Source organism: Bactrocera tryoni, chromosome 2 (genome assembly GCF_016617805.1).
Source record: "Bactrocera tryoni isolate S06 chromosome 2, CSIRO_BtryS06_freeze2, whole genome shotgun sequence".
NCBI classification, from domain to species: domain Eukaryota; kingdom Metazoa; phylum Arthropoda; class Insecta; order Diptera; family Tephritidae; genus Bactrocera; species Bactrocera tryoni.
Window position 1 is genome coordinate 46,078,674 of NC_052500.1, and position 6,000 is coordinate 46,084,673.

Consider the following 6,000-nt stretch of genomic DNA (forward strand, 5'->3'; position numbering starts at 1 on the left):
TATTATCCTTTTGTTATTTTGTTAATTTTTATTTAATTTAAGAAATGGGTCAAATAAGCTGTGACATTGAAAAAATCAGTAGTTTTCTATTAAGTTGAATAAATCTGAAACCTTTTGTGAATTTAATAAAATTTAAGCGCCTTGTTATTCCTTCAATATCCACTAAAACAACTGCGTTTTTATTTTTTTGCTAACTTTTTTAGTTAAAAAGTTATACTCATTTATTTTTGAAAATATAAGGTGGGTCAAATAAGCTGTGAGCCACTGTACCTAATCTACCATATCTACCTAAGCTCTCCACTTTCTAGAATGTAAGATAATGCTTTGCATATAGGCTTAAGAAATAATTGAGTAAAAGGATAAGAAACAAAGAAGTTTCAGTTTTGTAGTTTTTACGAAGTCACTAGAGTCGTTCCTTTTAAAACCCCTCCGCGAATGTATAAAATTCAGGGACTCATCTACCTAAGCACTCCACTTTCTAGAATGTTAGATAAAGCTTTGCATCTAGGTTTAAGAAAATAATTGAATAAAAGGATAAGAAATAAAGAAGTTTCAGTTTTGTAGTCACTACAATCACGCGCTTCGTTCCTTTTAAAACCCCTCCGCGTAGGTATAAAATATACACTTAAAGTCAAAAAAAAACGCCGACCAATGGAAATAGTATTTGTATAATAAAAACAAGGTCCGTTTACATTAAGCTGCTACTAAATGATTATATATGTTCTCCTTCCATAAGCTGTTATCAGTTTTAAGGCTATTCATCCAACAACAACAAAAAAAATACGGAGTTTATGTGTAACACATGCAAATGCCCATTTTGGTCAATACGAATCCCCCACTTATGTGGCAAATATCGGTAATTGTATCAAAAACATATAAATTTTTATGCTTGATTTATTATTTTATAATTTAATAAGTTTTTAAAAATATTCATTACGATAAAAATGTTTTAAGCGAATTTAATAGCAGGTTTACCTCCTCTTGCTTTTATGACACATTCTACTCGAGATGTCATGCTCTCACATAGTTTTTTAACAATTTCCGTTGAAACATCATCATACCAAGTAGTTTCGATTATTTTCTTCAAAGTACTGATGTTAGTCGGCTTCTGCTGGCGTATTTTTCTTTTTAAAATTGACCACATATTTTCAATGGGATTCAGGTCCGGACTATTTCCCGGCCATACCAGTGAGTCAATTCCCAAAAGAGTCTTATATTCCTTTACCTCTTTGAAGTTGGTCGCCTTGTCGTGGCGAAGGGGCTTAAGTAAGAGTAAAGTGTGCATCCCAAAGGAAACGCACTCTAATCTTACGAACTAAGAGGGACACCCCATAATTCCCACAATAGTGAAATGGATGAATAAACCCTAGGTTTTACGCCCATCTCCTATTGTTGGAAGTATGAGGATACCCGCACCAACACCACCCTAAGCCAAGGTGTCGAGGTACCCGTGCCGAGGGCTGAATGGTCAGCGGGGGGTAATAAATAGCTGATCGCGAACGGTCCCCTCCGATGCCCGGGCGAGGTCGGAGGTATAAAAGCCATCTCTCCGCATACCGGCTCTGCGGACGAGTGACCAACCCTTTCCGGCTTACTCGTGGGACCAACAAATGAACGGAAACAACAAAACAACAACAACTACAACAACCAATTTGACGACAACAGCGACGACAAAGGACATGAATTACAGGATTCCCATTACGGAATCCGACGAAGACGAATTACTCGCCTCCAGCCAGGAGACGGGTAAAGGTACTGCCGGACATACCAACCTAAGTATACCGGCAGAAACAGCAGTGATAACAACAAACGTAAGGAAGGAAGCGTCCACCTCCAAAGCTGCCATGAGCACCAACCAAAGGGGAAATCAAAAAGAAGCGCAAAAAATTCCAGAATCAGCTGAGGAAAAACCGGTACCAGAGGGCAGTCTTCATTCTAGGGAAGATAGCCAAAGACCAGGCAGCCGGCACCCCAGTTGATGAGGCAGAAACAAAGCGCCTTAAAGCAATAGTGGAGGAATATGACGGCTACCTGAAAAGGAAGCAATCAGAACCTCTAGTAGAGAACATACAGGAGAGCACTTCACAAAAAAGGAATCGCTCTACGACAGAAACACCCGAAACTCTGCCTAAAAAACCGAGGCGGAGTGAAGGCGAACAGAACAGCGCAACAGCGGGAAGGCATTTCTGCGATGTAGCCAGAGATAGCCTGCAAGTGGCCATCATAGACGGGAACTCCTTCTCACCGAGCACGGTACAGGAAAGATGGGTGGAGATCGACGTCAGATTGTCGAGTATGGTGCTAAGCTATGTACTCGACAATTCGGCGGGTCCTCACCCGGAGTTTGATTCCTCTGAGACCCTCAAGGGCTACAGGGTCATCAAGTGCGCGGACTAGGCCTCCCTGGATTTCCTGACGGGTAGTGTTGCTAAAATCAGCAACGCCTTTGTAGGCCTCCAAATGAGGCTTATACCCGCCAGGGACATTCCAAAGAGGCCTCGTGCTCGCATTTGGTTACCCCCACTAGAAGAGCCAGGCGAAAAACTCCTGCGGTGTATCAAGCTGCAGAACAAATCTATACCTGGTATAGATGAGTGGCAGCTGATAAAGGAGGAAAAACCAAATAAAGCCAGCAGACCAATACTAGTGGCCTTTTGCGAAGAGTCCATTGAGGCTCTGAAGAAGACTGACTACAAAATCAGCTTCGGAATTCGCAAGGCCAGGTTGAAAATCTTCCAAGGCGACAAAGCGGCTGACGAAGACGACACGGAAGAGGTCGACGACGCCAGCCAGTTGCTAAGGAAAGTGGGCATCGAAGAAACCCGAGATGCCCAATAACAACCTTAGATGCGTACAGATAAACCTGCAGCACTCGAAGAGTGCTACAGCGAATCTGATAACCCTTATGAACGAGGGAAGCATCGACATCAGCCTAATACAGGAGCCCTGGGTCAAAGAAGACACCATTAAAGGGCTAAACAGCAGCAACTATAACCTGCTTTACACACGGAACAAAGTTAAACCTAGGGCATGCATTCTTATCAATAAAAGTATAAATGCATTTCTTTGTCCTAATTACAGCACAGCAGATATCATAGTGGTAAAGGTGGAACAGAAGGAAAAGCCCTTCTTCTTAGTCTCGGCCTACTTGGCCCATGACGATGATATACCACCGACCCCGCTCACGAGACTAGTAGAGGAGAATAGGAAAGATAATGTCCTAATAGGGTGTGATGCAAACGCAAGGCACACCGTATGGGGTAGCTCCAGCATAAACACCAGAGGTGAGTCACTCTTGCAGTAGTAATCTAAACACATGCAACAAGGGCGATAAGCCAACTTTTATTTTTCCAAGCTCTGATAGGTTTCCGGGGTGGGAGGAAGTGCTTGACCTCACGCTATCAACAGATACAGACAGTCTCGTTGTGGATAACTGGAGGGTATCCGATGAGCCTTCCATGTCGGATCACTCCTGGATACTCTTCAGCATCCGCGGGAGGTACAGTGCTCCTCTCACATACCGAAACCCTAGAAGAACAGCTTGGGAAAAATATAACAGAATAGCAACAAAATGCCTCGAAAAGGGAGGCAATAAGAGTTTCAGAAATCCTCAAGAACTAGATTCAGAAGTAGAGAAGTTGGAAAAAATCTTAACCACAACTTTCAATAAATTTACTCCGCTAACAGTTTTGAAAGAGAGAAAGTCTCCCCCTTGGTGGAACAGTGAACTCAAGAATTTGAGAACAAAACTAAGGAAAGCTTTCAATGAGAGTTTTAGAACCAAAATATGGCAGCCATTTAAAGATATTATGAAAAGATACAAAAAAGCAGTCAGGAAAGCAAAAAACGACTCTTGGCGATCTTTTTGCACATCGATAGAAAGTTGCAGAGAAACCGCTAGGCTGAGCAAATTGCTATCCAAAGATCATATTAACACTGCCTACATTAGGACGGAGGGAAGTGATTGGACCTCCTCGGCAAAAGAGTCTCTGGAGGTACTAATAACAACACACTTCCCCGGGAGTCAGCAAACATCTTCAACGAGGGTTCAACCAGAACCACCGTTGAACGCAGCTGATTATCAAGGCCAAATAATAGACAAAAGCAAAATCAAGTATGCCATAAATAGTTTTGCACCATTTAAAGCGGCAGGTCCTGACGGGATTATGCCCATAATGTTGCAAAAACTGGTAGAACCAATGGTTCAAAGACTTGAAAATACATACAAAGCTAGCATTCTATTATCCTACATCCCAAGAAGTTGGAAAAGAAGTAAAGTTATGTTCCTTTCAAAACCCGGCAGAAGAACACACGAAAATGCCAAGGACTTTAGACCTATAAGCCTTACCTCCTTTATGCTGAAGGTACTGGAAAGACTAATAGATCTACACGTAAGAACAATAATGGCGGAGAAGTTATCGAAGTCCCAACATGCGTACATAAAGGGCCGATCAACCGAAACTGCCCTTCACGAGGTGATAAGTGTAATTGAAAAAATCACTACACCACAAACAATACACCATGGCTGCTATTCTAGACATAGAGGGCGCCTTCAATAACATAGAAGTAAATGCGATAATTAACTCTCTGGCACATGGTGGCATAGATGACACTGTGTGCAGATGGATACTATCGATGCTTGAGAATAGGAAGATTATAGTTTCAAACGGCGCTGCAACACAAACAAGCTATGTGAGTAGAGGGACGCCTCAAGGAGGGGTCCTCTCTCCGCTCCTATGGGTTGTAGCGCTGAACGAAATACTCCTCCAACTAAACGGTGGAGGAGTGAAAGCAGTGGCGTATGCAGACGATATAGTGTTGTTGGTATCAGGCATGTTTCCTTCAACAGTCAGCGAGATTATGGAAAGAGCACTTCGAAGGTTAAACCTATGGGCTAAAAACAATGGACTAGGAGTTAACCCGAACAAAACAGAACTGATGCTATTCACAAGCAGAACCAAAATACCTCAGTTTCAACTTCCGGTACTAAACGGTACAATACTCACTCTATCCCCCACAGCTAAATACTTGGGGGTGGAGATTGACACCAAATTGTACGGGAAAACAAGTAAGGAAGGGCTAAGTACTCTCGCATGGTAAAGTGATAATCGAGATTTCATAATACGTCATTTACATATTCGCTATCATCATTGGTTCCTAATGTTTATACCCGTATTATACAAAGAAGGCATCAGATGGAATTCAAAATAGCGTTATATTGGAAGAAGGCGTGGTTGTGAACCGATTTCACCTATATTTCGTACATGTCATCAGGGTGTTAAGAAAATATTATATACCGAATTTCATTGAAATCGGTCTAGTAGTTCCTGAGATATGGTTTTTGGTCCATAAGTGGGCGAGGCCACGCCCATTTTCAATTTTTAAAAAAATCCTGGGTGCAGCTTCATTCTACCATTTCTTCCATAAAATTTAGTGTTTCTGACGTTTTTTGTTAGTCCGTTATCGCACTTTTAGTGATTTTGAACATAACCTTTGTATGGGAGGTGGGCGTGGTTATTATCCGATTTCTTCCATTTTTGAACTGTACATGGAAATGCCTGAAGGAAACGACTCTGTAGACTTTGGTTGACATAGCTATAGTAGTTTCCGAGATATGTACAAAAAACTTAGTAGGGGGCGGGGCCACGCCCACTTTTCCAAAACAATTGCGTCCAAATATGCCCCTCTCTAATGCGATCCTTTGTGCCAAGTTTCACTTCAATATCTTTATTTATGGCTTAGTTATGACACTTTATAGGTTTTCGGTTTCCGCCATTTTGTGGGCGTGGCAGTGGGCCGATTTTGCCCATCTTCGAACTTAACCTTCTTATGGAGCCAAGGAATACGTGTACCAAGTTTCATCATGATATCTCAATTTTTACTCAAGTTACAGCTTGCACGGACGGGACGGACAGACGGACGGACAGACGGACGGACAGACAGACATCCGGATTTCGACTCTACTCGTCGCCCTGATCACTTTGGTATATATAACCCTAT